General features: G+C 40.9%; 1 protein-coding gene and 1 long non-coding RNA gene across 4 annotated transcripts in view; both read right to left on the minus strand.

Moving 5' to 3' along the window:
- The window catches only part of NDRG1 (N-myc downstream regulated 1), a 39,239-nt gene extending 39,054 nt beyond the window's left edge, over positions 1 to 185 (minus strand). Inside the window, exon 1 of one of the 2 annotated variants that reach the window (XM_021386579.1) lies at positions 58 to 185. The gene's annotated coding sequence lies outside the window, so the exon portion shown is untranslated. The remainder of the gene's footprint in view (positions 1 to 57) is intronic. The other variant, XM_021386578.1, reaches the window with a different exon arrangement.
- Positions 3,142 to 23,976, minus strand: LOC110393592. Of its 2 annotated transcripts, none has more exons than XR_002435049.1 (5): positions 23,930 to 23,976; positions 13,075 to 13,219; positions 12,002 to 12,064; positions 4,969 to 5,129; positions 3,142 to 3,236 (listed from the first exon to the last, which is right to left on the minus strand). It is a non-coding gene; the product is annotated as an uncharacterized LOC110393592 (long non-coding RNA). The 2 variants fall into 2 exon arrangements; XR_002435050.1 differs by having other exon boundaries at positions 4,965 to 5,129.

Below are 24,558 nucleotides of genomic sequence, written 5' to 3' on the forward strand. Positions count from 1 at the left end.
GATGGATAGATAGATGGATAGATAGATGGATGGATGGATGGACGGACCCGCCCCTACCTGCCCCCAAGAACCGCTCTCCGTGCGCTGCCACCACCGCGTTCCGACCGCCACCCGCCTGCGCCCGCGGGGTGGATTTATAGCCCTCGCCCCGCCCGCCGAGAGGCGCTGCCCTCCGCCGCTGCCGTCCGTGCTTTCCCGGCGGCCGCACGGGGCGGGACGCCACCCGTTTCGGGGCTCCGCCCGCCCGTCCCAGCGTCCTAGTGCCTCCCCCGCCGCCTGTGGATGTCAACACCCGGGCTGCCAGATCTGTACTGGATTCCTGCATCTCAACTGGAAACGCTGCCCCTCCACGAAAAACCCGGGTCCCCTTCATCCTTCGGGTCGTGCAGCCCAGTCGCGAGGAGGCTCACTTCTACATCCCCCTCACAGGGAAGATTTGGGTGCAGTGAATGGCTGAGACCTGCTCTGCTTCACGAAGTGTTTACTGTGCTGGGAAGGAGTTTCACACAATTCCATGAGGAGAGGCGAGTTTGCACAAGAGGTTTCCCCAAAAACCTGAAGAGTAGCATTCCTGGGAAAGGCTAAGCAAAGGACTTCAAGGGGGGAGGGTCCTGGTACAGAAGGTCAAAATCATGTGTATATGTGCTCTACTATATAAAAATAAGCCTATTTACCAAATCCTGAATTGCAAAATTTTTGTGTTAACACGACCACTAAGACTGAACGCTGCTTTCAGTAGAAACAAAATAACGCCATCACACATTTCTGATGAAGTTCAGAGGGGGCAGAGGGTGCAACAAGTGCTGTGCGAGTTTCCCAGAGAACAGCTCTTTGGCAAGAAGCTCAGCTAGTCGTTTATTCCAAAAAGAGGCCCTAGCCTGCTGAGTAAAGAGTATCTCTGTATACACAGATCTGCTGTGTAACCACCCGCAAAGGGGCAGGTTAAACTGTGACAGCCTGCGCTGCTTTTCTGTGACTTTCTGTAAAGCACACTTACTCCATATGCATGATTTCACATAACAGCCACACTTCTATAACAGATTGCCATGACCCAAACTGTTGAAATCCACAGCATATTTTTGTACTCTGTCATGCAGCAACTTGAAGGCGAAATCAGAAATTCCCGATACTCTGAAACTCTGGTAAACTCCCTGCCTCTGTTTTCTCAGCTATACAATAAGTTTACTAAGTCCAGCCTGTAAAAGCTTGCTGCTGTTCAGATACATATTATCTTCTCTCCTCCTACCCCCACCTATGCACCTGAGTCAAAAGTGCTGACTCTGGAAAAATAAAACTGGAAATCTGGTTCTTTTTTTCACTGTGAAATAGTGAGAGACCATGTTGTACAGCAGTAACTATGAAATATTAAGTATTTAATACATCTGAGTTCTCATCAGGTTTTCTTAGCTCTGATTAGTTAATGTTTACAAGGGTGAATAGTGTTTCTAAAACAACAAGAGGAAAGCATTTGTCATTCTGAGACACAGAGCTGCTCTGTGTATGCTCCCTTTGTTTTTTTTCATCACAAAAGGTCAAAGAGTTTTCATACTCCTTTTAAACTGTGAGGCCAAGAAGCCAATGAAACCATGAAAAATCATTTACAACCGAGCCGATTTCAAAGTCAGATCTTCAAAATGAAGTCATCTAATAGCTTGGCTCACTGTTTGTTATGGAAGATCTGTCTAGATCAGTGGCTCCTAAAGTTATGGAACAAGTGCTAAAACAAAAAGATGGGCTTGACTAATTTTCCAAGGGATTAATCCTTTCTTCATCTGATCATGAAACAAAATCCTAGCTCGGAAGCATTCAGTTCTTCAGAAAACAGATCTGGGTTGGTGTCTGTGTGGTTTGGCCCACCCTCAAGCAGTTTTCAGTCTGCTGTGCTTGGCTGCTTTCTGGGGAAGGGGCTGAAAGCTCCAAAGGTTCAAATGGAATGAACCATTTCATAGGCAGCAAACGCAGACTTCTGTAGTAAAAACAAGCACTGAGATTGGAACGAATTGGAGAGCTGGAATGAAGTGTTTTCTTTTGCTTTGACTTCTGCAGTTTGTTATTTAGATCACATGTAGTGTTGGACTCTCAAAAATGCTGGAGACAGACAGGTAGAAGCCTCCAGGATTCAGTAGCTGGGAGTGTGTGCATCCAACTTGAGCCCCCTCACTAGCTCAAGCACTGTTCCTACCTATTCTGCTTGTTTATAACAAGAGAATAGCTGGGAATAGGCTGAGAATAACGCAGTGATTCACAGGGCCTTTTGAGGGTGATTGGTGGATTGCAAAAGAAAATGATGTTGTTCCAAAACCAAGTTAGGAAGTATTTTACTATGTGAAGATGTAATTGCTGAAGTTTGTACTTAGAGAGCCAAATCCTGCCATGTGCCAGAAAGGAACACAGCTGAAAGCTTGGGGAACATCATTCCCTTGGCTTCAGACAGTCTATGTAGAAAACAGGGAAAACAGGAATTTCAAGGTTTAATTTGCTAGGGTGGCACTGCTGACAAAGCAGCAGGCACTGCCTCAGTGAGCTTTCAGCCTGTGCTGGGCTGCACAACTGTGCACACTGACTTCCCATGGTGGCTGAGTCTCATGTACCACTCGCAGTACGTGCAGAGACTTGTGGACTGTAGGAACCACTGTGCAAGGGAGACAGACCAGCTGCCAACCACAGGAGCCCACTGAAAAGCAAATGAGTACTTCTACTATAAATATTATTTAATAAACCAGGTTTATGCAGCTGGCATGCACTTAGCTTTTTCAAATGAGCATCTCTATGGCGAAGGCTGCCCAGCCACTGATATCCATTCCTTTACCAGCTAACAGACTGTTCAAAATTGTCTGAAAGTACCACTGCTCTCCAGTTCTATGACTTCCAGTCAAGATGACAGCATCAGATTTTTAAAAGTAAGTAGGCCTCTGATTTACTGGTTTACTTTGTTTTAGTAAACTGAGGTTTTGCACACCCAAAGAGATACTCACAAAGAAGGGAAAAGGTATACTTCCATATGTCCATGTTAAAGAAAGAGTCGTGTTCAGTACATAATCATATGTGCTGAACAGAAACCTGCTGAAGTGTTCCAATACGTGGAAGTAACAATCTTTCAGAATTTAAATAGCACTTTAAAGCCATTAACTACTCAGTACTTACAGGGCTCCACGGAAAAGAGGATGGTGCAAATGAAGAACCACTAGATTAGGAACCTGATCCAATGCCCCCTGAAGGGCAGAAGTTTCATCTATCTAAAAAATATGGAAAGAGATTTTAATTATTTGACTATTCTCCTTTCCTTGCTATGACAGCATTAACAGGAAATTTCAGTGGTTATGCTACAGCAGTCAAGAAGAAAAAAGAGTTGAATGAATCTGGAGCACAGCATTTTTTTAAAAAAAAGAAGTCCCTTTCTTTAGAAAGCTCTCTGCACTCTATTTACATTTAAGCAGAGGTAATATTATTAGTCACTGCTAGAGTAACTGGGTGTTCCCTTGTTCTCACTAACAATACAGCTACATGTTTTATGAAAAATATACTTGATGTTTGCTGGTTCATGTAAAAAGAATTCCCTGTGTGACCCATCAAATATCACACCCTAACCACCAGGAATTTTATTCTACTGGAGCCTTTTATTGTCTTTGGATCCCTTGATGATACTGACATGGAGCCATGTGGATCAGTCGTCCTCCAAAAATTATCCAACGTAGCTTTGAACTGGGGCACTGACCTCAATAAAAATTATAAATAAATAACACAATGGACTACAGATTCACATGCCCTTGTCACAGATTTCCCTGATATCATTCATATCCCCACATAAGTACTTATTTCCAGTTTGGAAACTGCTTTTGGCAGGTTTATCTTTTTCAGTAAGAGCATAGATGTGCAATGACTCATTGAGCTTGCAATATGAACTTCCTTCCACTTGCAAAGGAAGTAACAGCTATTTTTTTTTCATGTAATTGTTTAGAAAACTAGGGTATTTTTTTTTCTGTGTATTAATTTGATGAATGGAGTGGCTGATTTTTATTTTGTTTTGTTTTGTTTACAAAGGTATGTTCCTTCAGGAGGTTTCTGGTGAAGCATTCAGGAGGTTTTGTTGGAACTAGACAATCTTTCTGATCCCTTCCAACCCAAGCCATTCTATGATTCTATGATTTTTCTGAAGGGAACACTTTTTTCAGGAAGTTCAGTGAACTGGCGTGGCATCCATGAGCAAAATTGACAGCAGGACTCAGCTGCTGAGTGGTGGTCCCAGCCCCAGATTCAGCACGCATGCTTTCAGTCTGATGCATGGAAACTACTAAAGTGCCTAAGAACTGGGTTTCAGAGAAGTCATCATGCTGAGTGGCAAATATTAAACCTACACAAGACAAAGTGCCAAGAGAGACATGGTTTAAAATAGATTTTATGTTTATTTCCATGTAAGGTTTTTGGCTCTGAGTCATCTCTGAGAGAAAAATACCTATGGTCCATCAGTCAGTGCTTTCTCTATTACTGCCTCATAGTCAATAACCCACAAATAATGCTGGGCAGATACCATACACACTCAGTTGAGTTTGAGCACAGCCTTCCTGCTTACCAAGAAAAAATTTCGACCACAACCTACTCAGTGGTTACATATCCATTGCACAACATTTTGCTTGCAATTTCTCTTGTTGATGCTAATGCATCTTGGAAAAAAAAATCATCAAATCAGACAAAACCAGAAGAATTCGGTTCTGTGGCTCACAGATGTCATTTGAAAGGCAAGGAGATCGTTCCATATCCTTGCTACAGTAGGAAAGAGAATTAGGATTTACCACATAATACCTCAATTTTTTCAGTCTTCTTCCAAACAAGGCTCAGGTTGTAATATCTAGATTAAAGCAAAGAATCCATGAAGAGAGCTTTTTCAGTGCTGTCTTTTGGGCAAAGATGGAATCAGCAGAGACTCTCAGAAACTTGCACACAATTAGATAAAAAGGAGAAAATACCTACTGGAATTTCAGTTAGGGTCTAGAACAACTCATTTTCCCAGTACAGCAGTGGTTTTGCACGTATCAAGTGGTAAAGGCCTGGATTTGGTGGCAGTCCAACAGGGGTATCTTGTCCTGATTTCAGCTGTGACAGGATTACTTCTGGTGTTCTGTATGTTTTGGCTTTAGGAGAGAAACAATGTTGATTACACAATGATGTTTTAGTTGTTGCTGAGCAGTGCTGCACAGAGCCAAGGACATTTCACTTTCTCAGCTTATACTGTCCCACCAGTGGGGAAGGTGGGGGAACACAGTGATTTGGGAGGGGACAGAACCAGGACAGCTGACTCCAAATGGCCAAAGGGATATTCCATACCACATAGAATCATGTGAAAAAAAAAAAAAAAAAAAAACCATAAAACTGAGGGGAGTTGGCTGGTGTGGTAGCTACTACTCTGGGACTGGCTGAACATTGATCAGTGGGTGGTGAGCAGTCCCTTTGTGCATCACATGTTTTGTAAATGTATGTATTTATTATTACTATTATTTCTCTCTTCCTTTTCTCTCTTAGAAAATAGTTTTTGCCTCAACCCATGATTTCTACTTCTTTTTATTTTTTTTTTATTTTTTTCATTCTCTCCCTCATCCCACTGGTGTGGGGGAAGTGAGATAATGACTGCATGGTGCTGAGCTGCCTTCCAGGTTAAACCACAATGTATCTTTGTATGGGGCTTGTGAGAGCCAAATGAATTCAGCTTGCATGTTGACGACAGTTGGAGTGTAATGCACCGCTGCTAACTATCTTGCCAGATTTAATCTCATGTTTTCTACTCAGGCAGATTATTTGTTTTTATCTTCTTATTACCTGCTTATCACAGAGCAGGAGAAGCAGAAGTGTGCCATTCACCATGGCCTGTCTGCATGCTGATGGCCTCAGCAGAAAGTGCATGGCGGCCAGCTGCTCAGCTGCCCTCTTGTTTTCCCAAGGCTGAACAGAAAGCTGCAAGGAGCTTCTGAGAGATCAGAAAATAGGTTTTATGGTACATGATAGCCCCTTTTATGAGGCTATTTGGGCCTGTTTAGGGAATATTGCAATCTTCAGGCCTGTCCACCTGCTAAACACACACGTACACACCTGAATATACAATGACATAGAGCTGATTTCTTTAGGGATCTAGGCTAAACATTGAGATGAACACACTCCTTTGTACATTCCTTTGTAGGTGTAACTGTACTGAGCAGGCGTGAGATATTGTTCTTGTCTTATTCATGTTGATTCATTTAATGCCAACTATAAGCAGGCAAGGAAGTACCGAGACCTGTTTGAACTGTGAACTAAAAGCAGTGCTGTAACCCTACACAGTGGCTAGAGGAGGAATGAAATATTGTGTATTTATAAATGAGTGGGAATTTTTTGCACATCTCAAAGGCAGATGATCTTCTCCATCCCATACCCAATATGATACTTTGCATTATTCAGGAAGGACTTTGACTAAAGAAATCATATTATGAAGTACTCCTTTTGGCACTGGCAACTGCTGTTTTCTATTCCTCTTCTGAGAGTAGTGTATTTACCTCTCTTCCGAAAATGACCTTCAAGAAGACAAGCTGGGCAAGTCACTAATTCACTTTGTGAAACATTGTATACATAGAGTATTTAACAGAGCCTACCTGATACCCCCTGTTACTCATCTATGACTTCTTGCAGCTGTAATCTGCCAGGCTGATGTCTTGGGGTGCCAAGATCCTCTATCTAAAGATATACTTTACACTGAAAATGTTTGTCATAAAAGCTGCTTTCACGTACTAGGAAAGAGGTTTCCTTTATACTTGAGCATTAAGAGGAAAACACTGAGCACAACCATCCCATAGGCACAGCACTAAGAACACTAAAAGTGAACTTATTTGAGGGCTGGATGAGCAATGTGTCAAGCCTGGAGTTTTCAACTAATTTATGTAATACAGTCTTGTTATTCAGTAGAGACATGAGCAGGAAGATACAGGGTTTGAGTGTGTGCTCTGATAAGATAGACCATTCAGATCACAAGACCTGGAAGCCACCAGAAAATTCTAAACAGTTTGGTGCTGATCAGATCAATTTCCATGTCAGTCAGAAAGCTTGGCCACTTTCTGCAATTCCTGTACTGACCCAGGCAGAAGACACCAAATGCAATTATGTCATTTTTTGTGTCCTTTATTTGGCTAAAAATTTGCTCCAAAACTGAAATACCAGTGCTCCCCACTCTCCCTTTTCCCCTCATCTTTCATGATTATGTTTTGAAGGAAGTTTCTCTACTATCTATCAGTCTGGAAGATGATTTCTTCCCCCTCACCTCACCTCCCCCTCAGTCTTGCTGAAGTGTTGCTTAATGCAAGAATACAGAAGCACAAATACATGTGTGTACCAGGATGCTTCTTTTTTCACAGCACCTCTGAATATCGAACTCACATCTCAGATGAACTTTTGAGCCCACTGGCCCAAGACGGCTTGAAATCAAGCAGAACAGGCTGGCCAGTGCCCATCAGTGTAAGGTGCACATAAGTACAAGGCAGAATTTTTTCCCTACCTAGGTCTGATAAGGAAGAGCTGGTAAGAAGACATGACCATTGTTTAATTTTTCTAAGGCAGTAATGACACGCCCTCTGCTTGAAAATGCACTTGAAAACATATACCTTTTGGCCTGAGAAGAGATTTACATAGCAAAAACACAGATGAGTAATCAACTAAAATTCTGCAAGACAGTCTGCTAAATGGCATGTATTGCTTGGAATTTTGCTGGTATTGCTTGCAATCAGCTAGATGACTACTGAAGTTTTTGGTTATAGAAGCTGCTTTTATAATTTGAACCCATAGCCAAGGAGTCACATAAAACACAAGCACCTATGTAACAAATAACTCAGGTTTCCTTCCTGTCCCATATTCAGAGAAATGGAGGTTGATTCACTTCTTACAGCAGAGGGACTTTGGTTTAAAAAAGAGGATGCTGCAGAGGGTATAGGACATGAAGAGCAATTATAGATTACAATCTATATGTTTCAGGGTCTCTTTAGGCATAATTTGTCAAAGACCAGTTGTGCAATACTAAGAGGACATAATAAAGGGAGTAGGGAAGGGAGAAGGGAGCAACAGAAAAGCTGATTGCTGTTCTCACAGTAAAACCGAACATGCTTTTTTTTTGTCAGCCATTTCAAGGCAGTTGCTCAGACTCTAAAAGTCAGCTCTAAATCATCAGTTCATTCATTTAATAACTTTAAAGGCTATTCCCTATTAAACAGGACATGGTAAATCTGTTTAAGATTGACAAATTGAATGAGTCAGAAAAAATTCCCACTTCGGTGTTAAGTTTGTCTTTTATGAGCTAAATCTCAAACAGATGCTATGTCCATACCACTAAATATAAACCGACCAAAATCCAGTCTATGGTCCTGTCACTAAGTGGCCTAAACCAGCTCAGGTTTCATGTCTGAAGACCAGCCCTCTACAGCAGACTGACCATGTAAATGTTGTATCGCACTTGGCCCTGTCTTTCTTCTGGGCTACAAGTGATGTCCCCGTACTTCTAACACATTATCATTATTTTTTAATCTGTTTTCCAGTTCAAAAGATCTGAAATAAACTGAAGGAGGTGTTCCAATCCACAAGAGTGATGTTTTTATGGCAGAAAGCTGAAGGGATATGCTGTGTACCTCAGGGTATGAATGAGGCAATACAAGCATGCTGGAAGATGCAAAGCCCAGTGGGATAGCTTTGGGATCTGTGTAGGCCAGAGTGCAGTCTTCCCCATGCTGCTGGTGGACAGCCACACAGCAAACAGCAATTAAGTGGTGTGGTGTGGGCAGATGACGGAGAGAGATTTGAGCTCATACTCTGTCCCGTGTTAGCTTAGACATACCTAGATGAACTGAACAGGTTTTATTGGCGCATGGCCAAGTTCCATTTGGGTACACAGAACACTGGCTGACACTGGACAAAGTAACTCAGTTTAACCAAATATTTAAAAAAATGCGCAAAAAATATAAGGAAAATGCAATTGTATTTTTGCCAGAAAGGAAAAAAATTAAAGAAATATTAAACAGTTCTCAAGATGCTTGAGTAGTGGGAGAGCAACAGAAATCCAAATCACATTTCTAAAAAAGCTTTCTTCAACCTAAGGCAAAAAGAAGTAGAGATTCTTGCTCGAGGAATCATCTAGCTAGTGAAATCAGCAGAAATGAGTAATTGCTGGTTTGAGGTTCCTGATAAATGAAAAGGTCGTATCAGTGAAGGGAGAGCGGTGGATATAATATACCTTAGCTTTGGTAAGGCTTTTGGCAACCATCATCCAAAATATTCTTCTCTTCAATCTGAGATGGGTATGGGATGTGTGAATATGGCTTAAAGAAATGGATATACTGCTAAAATCAAAGTTTGTAATAATCCCAACTGAAGGCCAGAAACAAGTGGAGTGCTGGAATGGTCTAGTACTGTTCAAGATTTTCATCAATTATTTGGATAATGAGATTATCATCATCTGCTATATCCCACAGGAAATTTAAGATGATTTTCCACGAGGGAAAGCGATTGCTATACCAAACAGTAAAGATTTAACACCTTGTGAAATATGATGACTGTGCTAAGAACTTTATGATATCAAGAAGTTCTGTGCCTGGAGTGGAATAATCCCATACATTGGCACAGGCTGGGAAATGAATGGCTGAGTCCTAGTGAAAGGGGACCTGGAGATCGTGGTTGATGCCAGAATGAGTATGAGTCAAGAGACTGCTCTCACTGCAAATAATGCAAAATGCACAATGAGTTACATCAGAAATGCGCCCAGAAGATTTGGGGAAATAGTTACCTCCTTTCGTTATCTCTGGTGAGACCAGTTTTGCATCTCCCAAGATGTCAAGAACCTTAAAGAGCCTATCAAAGATCTGCAGAGATAGTCAGGAGGTTAGAGCATATTACCTTCAGGAAGAAGGCAAAGGAGCTGGGCTTGTTCAGGCTTGCAAAGAGGAGACTCGGGGGCAGGCTGACAGCAGCCTACCTCTATCCAAATGGAAACTGCAGGGGTGATGAAGCCAAACATTCAGTAGTGGCATAGCTTAGAATCAGGCTACAGCCTGAGAGGTTGAGATTGCCTCTATGGTTAAGAAACTAGCATAACTAAGAGAACAAAAACAAATTCTGCTAAGTGAAAGCAGCAGGCAAAGGGAAAGTTGTCACAGGAAGGTGTATGGTAGCAAGGCTGGGGCTACCACCCTACAACTGAGAGTGAGCTGTGAGAGGGGCCAAGACTGCTAAAAAGCTGTACTCTGAAGGTTCCATCTTCCTGGCCAAAATAACCAGTCACTGGCCCAAAATACTACAGTATAGCATGTCATCTGGGTATGCAATGCATGCTAATAATTCTAAAAGTCTACGAAAGAAATTAAAAATGCAGAAATTTTGGTATACAGTAATATGACAGTTAGCCATAAGTGGCTTTATTCCTTGCCCAAAGGGCAGTTTGAATTAGTGCTCTTCTAAAAAAGGATCAAACATATGTTTTGTAAGAAGCAAGAGTTTTGGTAGTAATAGGAATAATATGGCTTTAGCTCTTTCTGTGGAAAGTTCCAGGATTTTGTCTACACAAAACTAGTGTTTACAATGCTTAATGTCATTGCTAGATTAAACAAACTAGTTCTGATGAAAAAAAAAAAAATTAGAGAATAATTTTCAGAATTAAAAATCAAAGAAAATTTTGGAAAAATGTTAGCCATTACAGACCCATATCTTAAAGTTCTGAACAAGTATCACAGTCAATTCCTCATGTTTAATATGAGCAGGTCAATTTCACTTAAAAGCTGCACACATCGTACTTAGATTTGAACAAATGGTGGATCAACAATGACAGAGCTACGGTGGTGGGCTTAGATACTGATTAAAATGCTGTTTAAAATTACAGATAGCGTCTGGCTGTGCAGGCTATCTCCAGATTCAATTGTCATTGGAAAGGGAAGAGCTCAACAGGGAAAAGAACTTGATTCAAAGACATCATATAAGGGAACACTAACTGGGACAAAGAATCCAGGTAAATATGCTGAGAAGGACAAGAAATTCACAATCACCGAAGACTCTTGGGGCTATCTTGAGGGGAATGCAGTGGAAAGAGATAGCAATAATGCCTAAAGCTTGTCATTTTGCCAAAAGTACAGGCCAAGTAGTGCAAGAAGAAACAACTCAAAGCACTATTTACAGTAGCACCAGAAAAATTGCATCTTAAATGCCAAGTTGTGTTTATTAGCTGGAATATATAAGTTCTTCTGGTTTCTATCCTAAGCTGCACACGGGCTTGTCACATTTATCTTTTCTACATAATGTACTACATAGCCAGTAATGGTCAGCAGCAATTACAGCATGAGTTCCCACTGTCTGTAGTCAGGATGCTCTTGCTTTCTATGTCCTTCTTCCAATGGTTTGGTCACCGGTAATTAAATTAAAAAAGCAGCTATTCAAAAAGTCTGAACATCAAGGTTACGTTTAGCCCTGTTCCCTTATTGAACTCTGCAGGTGTCTGCCAGAATAACTGAGGATTTAAGTTAGCTTTTCATCACCCAGCAGTGAGATTCAACATCTACAGATGCAAGGCCACAGGTGTTTAATAGTGTGTAGCAAAGCTTTACAAATTTGGCTAATTATAATTCATTAGCACTGGTATTATATCACTGGGTAGGGCTAAGGTTAGGGACCCTGCTTTGCTACAGTTTGCTAAAAATGAATATCAAGAGAGAGTTCATGGCAAAAATGTTCACTATTGAAATGGTGAGGGCATTTCCTGTCATATTCTGGATAGGGAACTGGGGCCAGAGTCTGAGTCTTGAATGCTTCAATTAGTAATTACAAGTATTAAAGCTCACATAAATATTGGCATTGAAGGATGAGTAGATATTGAATGTGTGTAGACAGAAAGACCTTTAGAAAGACCTGAATGTATTAATCCACCTACTGTGGTACCAGGAAACGTTGCAAAAAGGGAGAATCTAACCACCAGAAAACCACCCTGTGTCATGGAGCTCTCACTGGATTTCCTCACCTTTGGTGATGAACACATCTGAACCACAGAGTATTCAACAGCATGATTACTACTGACTTCATCCTGGGGAAAAAAAGTAGGTATGTATTGAAATTTTGATGTTTGAGGCCCTATGTCTGAAAAGACAACATTTTATGTCTCTTCAGCTCAGAAAGATCCTGAGCAAACTGATAAGGAATGTCATGAAGAACATTAGTTACTGAATGCAAGATTTCCTGTTTAGCATGCTTTCCCTGCTGGAATGCATTTATTGCTTTGTTTGTCCCACACATCATATGTTATTTTCTTCTCAGAAGGAGCTCTTTAAAAATTACCAGAATTTAAAAGAGAACAAAAATCTGTTGCAGTTTTTATGGCCAATTTTCAAACATAGTATTTCCAGTCATATTTGGATAGAACTTCAAAGCCATTTTGGTAGAATCTTAAATAATGTGGTGAAAAAAACTCTTAATCCAGAAGGGAAGTCTTGACTATAACTACATATCACATTGTGAAAAGCATAAACATCTGTTTGTAGCGTTATTTAGAACTGCATAAACTACAATCCTTTGTTGAGCTTGTCTTAAAAATAGCATTGTGTAGCATGGACAAAATTGGAAACTTTTAGTTTCTTTGTCTACAGAACCATTGGTATATCTGATTCTTTAGGCAGGACTATCACTGTCATTAACTCCAAGACATAAAAGCCCCCAGGAGCCTAATCTAATCTCATTTGCTATCTATGCCATTTGAGGCAGATTTGCAGAGACTGGGAGAAGTGATAGATTTTTGCACCTCCAACAGCTGAGGAGTTGTTTACAGAGACTTATTTCTTCTGTGAAAGGAGTTTCTGTAGGTTGCCTCTGTCTCAATTACAACATCAAGACAGAGGCTGAGAGCAAACTTGAGCTGCCCAAGGCTCATTTTTTATTGCTCTTTCATCATGTTTGCGCTCTTTGCTTAACCCTGGTCTTGGTTAAGCAGAAGGCTCCAGGTGCAGACATGAAAGCCAGCTCTCAGCCCTTCCATCTGGGGATGTGATGATTTTCCAAGATGGGTCCCATGGACTTCTGAACTATCTGCAGGAAACCCACCTGGTTCTCTGACGTGACCTTGTGTAAACTTGCACATGGAGGAGATTTGTAACCTCTGCTGCTGGAGAGCAGCCTCACCATGAGGTTAAATCCTTCAGGACTCTCTTTCTGGATGAGAGAATCCACAGCCTTGGCTCAGACTCTCCTTCAAACAAAATGGGAAGAGCAGGTTATCAGAGCTGTCTGTCTGGGGCAGCTGCTGCAGAAAACATACAAAAGAAAATACATCCATGCAATTCAAAGGCTTCAAAGGAGTGTCTGGCTGTTGAAAATAGCCACTTACAGTGTTGCAAAGTGTCTTGTACTCCCTGCACAGATGATCACACAGAGCCAGCCAAGGAGTGAAAGCTCAAGAAGAAAGACAAAGTGGCTCATGATAACTGCTGGTACCGGACATGTCCTGGGTTCAGCAGAATTTTGTTGGAACAGAATTTCTTCACCAAAAAGGGAAATGTCCTTTTCCCAGCAGCTGGAGGGTACTAGTGAATTAGACATTCTTAGAGCCACGTAGTCTTCATGCCCATTGCCAACATCCAGCAGTGCTGTACGCAGGAGTTTTCCTGGCTCAGTATCAAACCTCTCTGAAATAATCTTTAGAGGTCTCAGCCAATACGTTCCCTGGTACTGCAGAAAAGCAGAGCCAGGGCACAGAGGTGTGATGCTGAACATCAAGATTTAGTAAATATTTAAGATCAGGATTAGTCACTATTTTAAAACACTTTCATCTGATAATCATTAATATATGCTGTGACACCCAAAGTCCTTCCCATAGTTAACTAACAATAATGGCTCATTATTGTTAACAATATATCATTTTGTGTTAGGAGATCTAATGTTACTAAACTTAAATGAGTCCCTTCATGGTTGAGGTTTGCTTACAAAAGTGGAAAAGGAACGACATATCCCTTCTAGCCTGTGTGATTGATTGATTTATTTTTTGAAGGGGGACAGATCCCTATTTTTCTGATCATAAAAGGGAAAGATCTAGTAGCAGGAAGCAAAGGAAAAGATGGTAGCTGGTAGCTGGCATAAACCCTCCTTTCTTGTCATTTAGGCTGTTTCTCACTTGAAGGATAAATCAAATGATAGCTGTTGCTTCTGAGAAAGTTTAGCAGCTTTTAAGATAGCCTTAAGTCTAGAAAAGTCTGCTGAGGAAGCAAGTAGCCAAGACGACAAGAGCTCAAGGTGGTCCTATATCATTGTACAAAGCAAAGACACAAACTGAGTAACTCTGAAGTTGAACAATGTCTTTTCCTGTTTATTGCTTTGTTCTCAATCTACTGATGGTGCAAATATTTGGAGAAGAAGAACAGCACCAGAGGATCATGTGGAGAAGGGAGGTTAAGGCATCCTGGAAAACAGGAGATGTAACCCTGCAAGAGACTAGAAAAAGCTTTGAGCCAACTTCCTACAGAGAGAGGATTAGGTAAACTCAGGCAGCTTCTTGTATTTGCAGCAGCACAAGACTTCAAAACAGTGGGCCTAAAGCACTGCGCTGCTGCGTAAAGGGGATTCAGTACTAGATAAAAGTACTACTGGAAGTATTGACTTACTGTATACATTTGAAAAAACAGGCTACTAGCCTCAAAGAATTGAGCAGGAATCAAGGATTTACTCTATTGACAGGAAGCCAGAGTTGAAAGGAAATTCTCTGCATTTTCCAAATATTATTTTTTTTCCCTTAAAGGGGGAAGAATGCCAAGCAGATTCCAGAGGAAAGAACAGAACCTGTATTTTTGTATCAAATTACAGAAAATCAGAGTTGAAGGGGACTCAAAACAGGAATATGTTTCCTTGTTTAGATAAAGAACCAGGTAAAGCTTGCCATCTCTTATCAAGTTTATTTAACCCATTTTAAAATCCTGCAGTAAATCCCCCACTTTGAGGATTCTCTAGATAATGTCTTCTGAGACATATTATTTGAAGATTTTTTTTTCTATCTTTTCTTCCTATTAGTTCTTTCTTATCATTGCCCAAGGGCATCTAGAGATCAAATTTTCCTTCTGGCATCTATCACTCTTGAAAACACTTCCATGCCCAGAAGGGCAGGCAGCTTGGGTGCTTTCCTTCTCCCTCTCTGCATTTCTGTGGTGTTTCTGTGGTTGTCTGCCCTTCTTAGCCTTCTGAAAAGCAAAACAAGCTTAATTTTGAGAACAGTTCCTCGTAAATCACATTTCCTGAAGCGCTTGCCAGGTTCATACATAGTTCTTTTCTCAAGACTCTTCGTGTTCTTTGCATTCTCTTTTTAAGGGGCAGTATCCAAAGTTGGCACTGAGCTCTGAAAGTCAATGGAGCTTATGAGTGTCTCTCAAAAGGGCAAAATGAACTGCAAAATTTACCTCCAAGGTCTGACTTACAGCACTCCTGCTAATGTGTTCCAGGATGACATCTGCTTAGTTGCACAACTGTTACTTTCTTTTTAATGTTCAGTTTGTAGATCTTTTCCTGCGCTATTGCTGTCTTCATAGCTTTTCCTATTTGGGCTATGATTTCTCCCTTCTAAGATAGTAACAAATAAATTTAGACAGTTCCTTCTCTTTCATGTGATCATTCTGAATGTTGAACTTGTCCCTATATGTTGAAGCCAAATGATTACTGTAAGTTATATTTCTGTTTTACAGTGATATAAATCACTAGCTGAAGGGGACTATTTAATGTGTCATCCTTGCTGGGTAGCAATTATTGCAACCTGCTCTGAGACATATCACTATATTTTAATAGTTGCTTTAGAATAGCTTTATCCAGCCCATGCATCCCTGCTTTCCTTATGAGAATAATATACTGAAGTTATACCCAAAGTTTTATTATAAATGCTATAAATCATGTCAGTTGCTTCTTTCTCATCAGCTGGATGTGTTATCGAGTCAGAGAAGAAGCTTACTTCCCTTGACATACTTTATTCTTGACAAAATACAGCTGGTCATTTCTGAACATCACCTTATCTTTCAGGTACTTATAGGCTATTGGTTTCAGTAGCTTTCTGAGTTCAGCTGATTTCCCTGCATTTGTCACTCTTCTTCACTTCTACCTTTTGAGAGGCAGATATGACATTCAACCTCCACAAGCCCAACAGCTCATCTTATTGCTGTTGACTTGTAAATCATAAAATCATAGAATGGCTTCAGCTGGAAGGGGTCCCAAAGATCATCCAGTTCCAGTTCCAACCTCCTGCCATGGGCTGGTTGCCTCCCATCAGATTGAGCTGCCCAGGCTGCCACCCAACCTGGCCTTGAACACTTCCAGATTTGGTAGAGATTCTGTCTTTTAAGGATTTTTCTCACAAAAGCAGGTAAAAAAGTACACATTTCATGCCACACTTGCTGGTTCCAGTTATATTCCTTTGTGTCCCTCTTTCTTCCCAAGGTTTTCAATTGATGTATATAAATTGTCTCTCCCTCCCATCTGATTTTAACCACCATTTGGTAGTTCTGAGAAAACACCTATACCACCTTTGAATTCTGCACAGGGAGCCAGAGTTTTTGACAGGTCCTCGACTGACTTTTGATAATATAGTTCCTACTTTAACAATTTACCATTTGTCATAACCAAAGAGCATCCAAAGAGCTCTGTTAAGTGTATAATGTCAGGCACAACCCCAACAATTAATGCTGGTAGAAGAAGAAGGCTATGCAGAATAAGAGGTAGGAAGAAGTCAGATGAAAACCAGAAAAAAAATGTGGAATTGTTGTCCCCATTCTTTATAAATACAGATGTTTCTGTACTTCTAAAACTAGAAGATTTTGCCAATACAAACAAAAAAAATTTAAGGAGTGTGAATATTTCATCTAATAAAGAAAAAATTGCAAAGCACAAATAACTTATGCATTACTCTTTACCAGGTTTGCTTTAAAAAATCAGCAGTACCCTAAAACAGTTCTATGTATCAAGCATCAATTATAAGCATTCTACTGATCATAACTAACTTTTGCTAATTTGAATAAAAATATGTAACAATAGTGACACTTCCTATAGCATTGTATCTTTACAAAGCAGAATATCACTGTGCTACAGCCCAAAGTCAGCTGCTATCTTCCTTTGTAAATACTGGCCGTAGAAAAGTTTCAGCATTACAGATAGTAATTTTTTTTTTTTTTTTTTTTGTATTCCTGCTTGCTTGTTTTGGAAATATTTCTGCCTACATTCAAAAATGATCACCCTAAGTTCTCTGAAGGACATCATAAAAAGTGGAAAAATGTTCAGGGTATTTTTAGTTGCCCTGTAGAAGCCTTGCAGCATGCCTATTAAATGTGGTATTAATAATTTGCAAATAACAAAAAATAAAATCCTTGAATCAAGGCTGAGTGAAGAGGAAGGTCTTCACACTGAAATTCTTAAAAACAGAGTACCAAGGAAGTGTGAGGGTACTTAGCATAAAATCTCATTTAAGGGGAATTAGCAATGCTAGACAGTGCCCAGTATGTAGAAGCATTATGTTTGTATCACTAAATTGTGCAACCAAGGAAAGATTCACCAAGTGATAGCCACCTATGTTGTGCAAGGAAAAGCAAAATTCCCATCAAAATAGTATTATTCTTCAATCGAGTCTTGTTTAAATTATTTCTTTTCCCAAAGGGAAGGGATTTGGGTGACCTTTTCAGTGCATCATCTTGAAGTGTGTTTAGTTCATTGAGCACTTCTGAAACAGCTTGGACCAAAATGCATTTTTTTCTTATTAAAATGTATCTGGACTGCTTCCATTACCCTCCCACTCACTGAAGCCCACAGGACTAAATGGGTGTAACAAAAAGAATTTGGCCATTGACCTGCAAGTTCAGTGACTCATATGAGATCACCCAAAACTGGATCCACTGGTAAATTGCTGTAACAGAGAGCTGCTGCTAATGTTGAGCTTTTCAGCCACCACACAGCAGGCAGGAAGTATCTTGAGATAGGACATTTCCAGATGAGTCACAGAATGACAGAATGGCTGAGGTTGGCAGGGACCTCTGGGTCCACCTGGCCCTCCACCTGCTCAAGCAGGGACACCCAGAGCAGTGGGCCCAGGAGCACCTCCAGGCAGCTTTTGGAGATCTCCAGGGAGGAGACCCCACAATTTCTCTGGGCATCCAGCTCCAGTGCTCCATCACCTACACAGCACAGAAGTGCTTCCTGATAGTCAGACGGAGCCTCCTGTCTTTCCGTTTGTGCCCATTGTCTCTTGTACTGACAGACTTGCTGCCAAGCTTAGGGGATGATGAGAAGTGTCTTAGCTCGGAGATATTTTTTATAACATTCTCTTCTCTGTGCTTCTTTTCAGATCCTCTTAACTGAGATCTGTGGAGTCCTTTTCCATTCTTGGCAGTGTGCAATACTGTATGGCCTATGCATTTTATTTCAGAATACCAAGAGACATTAAAGATGAATATTTCCTAACCATTATGCAGACAACTTGGCTGCCATCTTAACAGAGAGTTTTCTTATTTTCTCGATGAGGAAGCTAAGTATTCTTTCTGCCAGGAAAAATTAACAAGAAATAATGTTTCAGAGAAAATATTTCATCTCAACTGGGGATTCGATTTTTTTCAATTAGGGTAATCCGGAATCAAAAAAATGCACACATCTAGAGTGGCTAGTGACATGTGAGTGTGTATAGGTGAGACTGACTCATAAAAGTGCACTCGATGCTGTTTTACAATAGTATTTCATAAGGCATCTGATCTAAAACAAAGCAGGATTTACTTGCCCTCTGGGATCACTGTGTACATACAGAGGAAACAAAGGGCTTACATCTTTCAACACAAAATATTTCAGTATAAATAGCTCACAGAAATGCAGCTAATCTCTAAGGCCTTCTGTCAACCAGCTGCAGAAGAGGGAGGAAGGAAAAAGCATTTGGAGAAGGACATCTTTAGCATTCAGGGTGGGCTTTTTTGTAGCCTAGAGCCCACATCTGAGAAGCATGAGGGGAAATTAAGCAGGAGAGCCTCTTTCAAATACCAAAGACTATGTCTTCTCTGTCCCTGAGAGAGAGGACTGTGCTTTGGGATTATCTTTACCCTGTTAAATAAAAAGCACCCAGGGAAGAAACTGAGGCAATGAACCCCTGACTGCCAACAATATAAAATTATTTTTTGCTCTCCCAGGATCTATTCTGGAGCTATCCAACTAGTTCTTCCTAAGACAAAGCCCTGTCATGGAGTTAGTGACACTCGTCCCAAGCAGCTTTCCCTGCCAGCAATGAGGGTTGTATTCAACTAAATTTGTCTCCTTCTGCCTTGTACTGCTATTATCATAATCTCTGATGGTTTTGAACCCCTAGGTCCCAGTTATGTGCCCTCAACGTCATGCTATAAAATCATCACCTTGGTGGACCTTGTGGTAGGAGCTAGGGATCACTTCCTAGAATAGATAAGTATTTTGTATTGGAAATGTGGCTCTACAGAAATGCGCTACTGGTTGCCTGATGCCTGATGAACATTTCAGTGAAACTGCAGAAGGAATTTTAAGAGCAGGAAGAGAAATCCTGTAAAACTATTTGACCATCTAATATCAGCCACATAAAGTTGTCTTAGGGGTATGCAAGGAAGAAGGTCACCTAAAAGTCAAAAAGGAGAAGGCAGCTGGGGTGGGCATTGTGTACGTACTTTTGAGGTGCACTGTCTGGTTAGAACGTTTCCATTTTAAAAAAATACAAGATTACATAAAGCATCTCAACACTAATTTGGTGGTTAACCTTATAAAAAAGCCTTCCTTATGTGTTAGGTTAACAGAGTTCATAGGACTTGCATTAACTCCTCAGGTTACCCAGACTGGGTGACCACAAACCCCAGAGGACCAACCTTTTGAATTCCACCTGTTTGTGAGAAAATAAATGGAAGTCAGGGACAGATTTCCAATGGCACAGGGGAAAAGGAAGAACAGATGAATTCTTTTGCTTATGTGCTAAATACACATGCAGAACACATATTTTTCTCATCTTTGCTTCAAGATGGTGTTTTTGGCAACACATTAGCCTGGGAAGAAGCCTACAGAGTGTTTAAAATACCCTTTCCTTTGAATACTGAGCTACTGAGTGTGTAAGGATTACATTACAATGATCCAGGGGCCTAAGAGCTCAAAGCTGTAAAGATAAGGTGACAGCAACCACTGGCAAGCAGGTGGACTGGTGGTCTCACAGTGCTTTCCTTCCACAAGGGCTGTCACTGCTTCCAATGTGAGAGCGTTAAGCTCATTTCTGAGGTGAGCAGCAAATGGAAGGAGAAGGCCTTCATTCAGTTCCTTTAGCAATTGCAGTAGCATGACTGATGCGGTAACGGTTACAAGGAAGAACTTTCCAGGAGAGTTACGAAATTGTGAAAGACAGCTTCTGCTTAGTTTCTCTCTCTCTTTTAATATGTGCACCCCCTGCTGCTACAAAGAGGATAACAAGATGGTTTGTTCATTCAGCTGCACTGGGAAGAGGTTGGCCTCCCTGCTGGTGGGCTCTCTGCAAAGCGTTTGGTCCTCTCAGACAATGGCAAGCTGGTGGGAGAGGTTGTGAGTAGAGGTGCTTACATGTAAGGAAAGGCCAGGAGTCACTCGTTAGTCTGTTTAATATTTCAGTTGCACAGGGACAAAGGCTGCTTTATGCATAGCAAAAATAAAGTGAAAAGTAACAGACTGTAATCACCCACTGAGACATGCTCTACTTTCAGTTGAATGCCCATGTTTTCCCCATCAAAATCGTGGTAGCACCACTGTATAAAACTTTACTTTTACTTTAAAAAGTATTAGATGCATGTGTTTGCTGAACTGCTGTCCTGCTCTGGATTTATATGCTGGAAACGAAAGAGAATTGGAGTGATCTCTACCACTTCTACTGGGCATGAAGAGCCTTCTCCTGAGAGTCAGATGGCTGCTTTGTACTGGCTATCCTTCCAACCCAGACATCTTCCGCTCTTGTCTGTGGCATTACCTAGCAGTGCTGTGCATAGGTGTTACTTTCCAAATAGGTGTTATGTAAAAGATGTTCTGCCATTATTCATGATATACCAGTACTGCTGGTGCAAGCAGCATTGCATGAAAGAGTTACGAACTTGTATGAGACAGTTTCTGTTTTTTACATCCCATCTTTTTGTCTACTTTGGCCCAGCATGAACTTGTGTCCCTATACCCACCTAGTTTCTAGATTCCAGCACTCACTAGGGATTTGTCTCACTTTGCTGTGACAGTTACCAAGTTACAAAATTCACAGGCTGCTCCAGGGATTTACGGTGATTGCATGAAGTGAGGGAATATAGTATTTCTAGGCTTTGACTGGTGGTTTGACGTCTTCCAAATCTCAGGGGGTTGTCTAGAAAGGTGGACATCAGCCCTGCTAAGTCGTTTCCTTGGATTTGGGCCATGGTCAGAATTTACTTGGTTTAGTTTTTATTGCATTGTTTTTAGTGTGTATGCATGGATCACCTCTGTGCTTTCCCTATCAACCTTTCCTCTGCCTACAGAGATGTATTTCCAGGAGAACTAAAGCATAGAAGAGATCGTTTCCTGGTTATGCTTTAGTTTCCAGAAAGATCTGTTCAGTTGAGATCTGTTCTACAGATCTATACTACAGATCATATATCCAAGACAAACCTGTCTTCCAGAGGGCTTTGATCTGCGTACTAATCTTAACCTTCTCCTAGTTGCTCTCATGCTATTACACTCTCTTGGAAAATTAATCCATGAAGACCCCAGCTCCTGGGCAGTTGACAGAGCATTACTTTTCAGTTCTCATTTAAATACACACATATGCTCTTCTCTTTGGAGTCTGCACGAAACCCTACATTGTGTACTGTGCTGGATACTAAAACTAGCACAGTTGGCTTAAGTTTGCCTTTTTCAAAGACTTTCCTCCCCCTGCACTCTTTTGAGAAAAGCAAAGACTTTTGTATCCTTTTGGCCAAAATGTTTCAAGACGGGGAACCACACAGCATTAAAAGCCCCCCATCACCTCTCCCACTGCAATTTGGAATCAGTTTCTCAGACAAGTATGAACATGGGATAATTCTATGGTACTTTCCTGTATATTTTGCTTTTCAGAGTATTCCTGAGGGAATATCTGGAAGCAGAGGTAAGCATTCATATTATTTCACCTGCACATCTCCAGAAATGATAGCACTGTAGAATTCCTTCCATCACCTGTGAAAAAGAATTCCTGTATCATCAACAATGTGTTTCGGTTTTCCCTCTGAACCTCCAACATCTCCATGATTTGCACAATGACTTCTGACAATAACAAAGTGAATATATCAGCATTAGAAAAGTGTCTTTTCAATTCAGAATGCGAGAGATTATTTATTATCTTTGGAAATGGAAGAAGAGACACTTGGGAGGAAGAGAGCAGGACAGGAGGATACAAATGCACTAAATATATGGTGTAGGAAAAAAGAAAGCAATAGAGCGGCCAAGCTGACTCCAAGATGAAACAAATACAGGCACAGAGAGACGTGTGTAGTAGCAATATTTTGTTTCCTGAGTCAGCCTGATCACAGAACTTGCTCGGTGACTGTGCTTGTGAAATAGCAACAGAGCACAGCAACTCTAAATATCAAGTACCCTATCAGCACTACAGCGATAGCAGTAGCAACACTCCCACTGTCTTGGGAAAACCTGAGAGTAGCAAAGAAGGTCAAATATGAGTATATAAGAAGAGTTGTTATCAAAATATTGAGTAAGAAAGCTCATGAAGTTTCAGCTGTGCCCATTTAGTCACCTGACACCTTATTTGGAAGCCAATCCTTCCAGCCTGTCCAGGATCCCAAACAAAATCAAAGACTGTTTCCTTTGCACTGGTGAGTTTCAGTATAGGAAACCTCTGGCACAGAGTCCCTTGCTCCTCTGTGGCATGAGAGAACATGCTACGTGGACCATGGTGGTCCATAGAGGACATCTATAATAGTTGGTAGCACTATGTCATGAGTAGGTATCACCATAGGAGCAAGCAAAGATGCTATGTGTAAGAAGAACTTTGCAAGAAATATGAAAGGTAGTCCTTATTTGGGTCCTGGCAATAGACATTTCTCCAAAATGTCATGTAAATTCTGCTCCAATTCTCCATCACTGAATGCTTCTAACTTAGCAAAGTTATATCCATGAGATACTGAGAGAACTAGCTAACCAGTTCCCGAAGGGCAAGGTACAGAGAGGCTAAAGTATATATAACTATACATACATATATATAATATTGCTGTGGAAAGCCTGCAGCAAGTGCCCCAGATGCAGGGACATCTGCAGGGGCAGCTGCAGGAGCTCCTAGCACTGTTTTGCTGCCCACACCTTGGCAGAGACATCTCAGTGCCACCACAGTTGCAGCCACCCACAGCTCTTCTGCCTGTTGTGGTTCCCTCGGGCATCTGGCACGTGGGGACCAGAGCAGATCTGAAGGGATACGTGACCTCAGTGATGGCTGAAAACCTCCAACTGCTCTGCCCTCCATGGCAGCAAACAGCTAGGTTTGGTGTTGAGCTCCTGGAAGTGTTCCCAGGGCAGGACTTCTCCAGTGCTCAATGCCTTACAAGGACTGGCTGATAAATCTGAGGCAAAGTTACCATCGTCTACAGAAGGTGACGTTAGGTAGTCTGGGTTGTTACAGGGCTGGGAAAATCAAAATTTGGAGATAAAGTTGAACCACCAATTGTTCTCACTACATTCTTGTACCAAATCATGTAGTTAAACACAAATTATAATTTTTGCTTAGTTGTTTTTTTAATCAGTTCTATATTTGACTTACAAACAGACATGTTATAACTGAAAGCCTAATTTTCCCATCATCTATTAAAGCCATGTTCCATAACTTGAAGATAACAAACTTACTGTAACTAAATGATTAAAATATTGCTTTCAAAACACTTTACTATGAGTATGCATTTCTCATCCAGCAAGAGATATTACTCACCCACTCTACAATTACTTAACGTTAGGCACAAGAGCTAGTCCATTCTGAACATGTAAACAGAATGATAACTGTAAAACCTACTGCCTTATAAAACAGTTTGATTTGCCGTAATTATCCAGTGGCTGGCCCTCTGATGCTTTAGTTAGTTTGCTTCTTGTGCCTGAGCTGTCATTCACTTTAAGTAGTATGGACATTCATTTTCAATGAATCAGTGGCAGAACCATAATTCATCCAAGACAGCTGACTCACAGTCCCATGACTGTTAGCAATAGGCACAGTGGACAGTTTTAAAAAAGTAGTAACACATTTGACTGAAGTTGGCATTAAAAAAAACCAAAAACTATCCATCAGAAATAGTCCACATATCAGCCAGTTTAATGCACAGCTGAATCTCATACACCAGGCAGCGCACCAACCAGTTATCTGAATTGGTTTGACTGGCAGGTCAGCTATAAACATCTGTAAATCTATTAAACAATTTCACTCTTTCCTTGAAATTGTTTTAAAACATAAGGTACAGTTCCTACTAGACAATCCTGGGAGAAAGTAAACACGCTGTGAATGATTAGCTAACTTGACCTCAGCTTTCAAGTGTAACAATGTCTTTTATATGGAAAGTTGGTAAACAC

Source organism: Numida meleagris, chromosome 2, assembly GCF_002078875.1.
Source record: "Numida meleagris isolate 19003 breed g44 Domestic line chromosome 2, NumMel1.0, whole genome shotgun sequence".
Taxonomy (NCBI): domain Eukaryota; kingdom Metazoa; phylum Chordata; class Aves; order Galliformes; family Numididae; genus Numida; species Numida meleagris.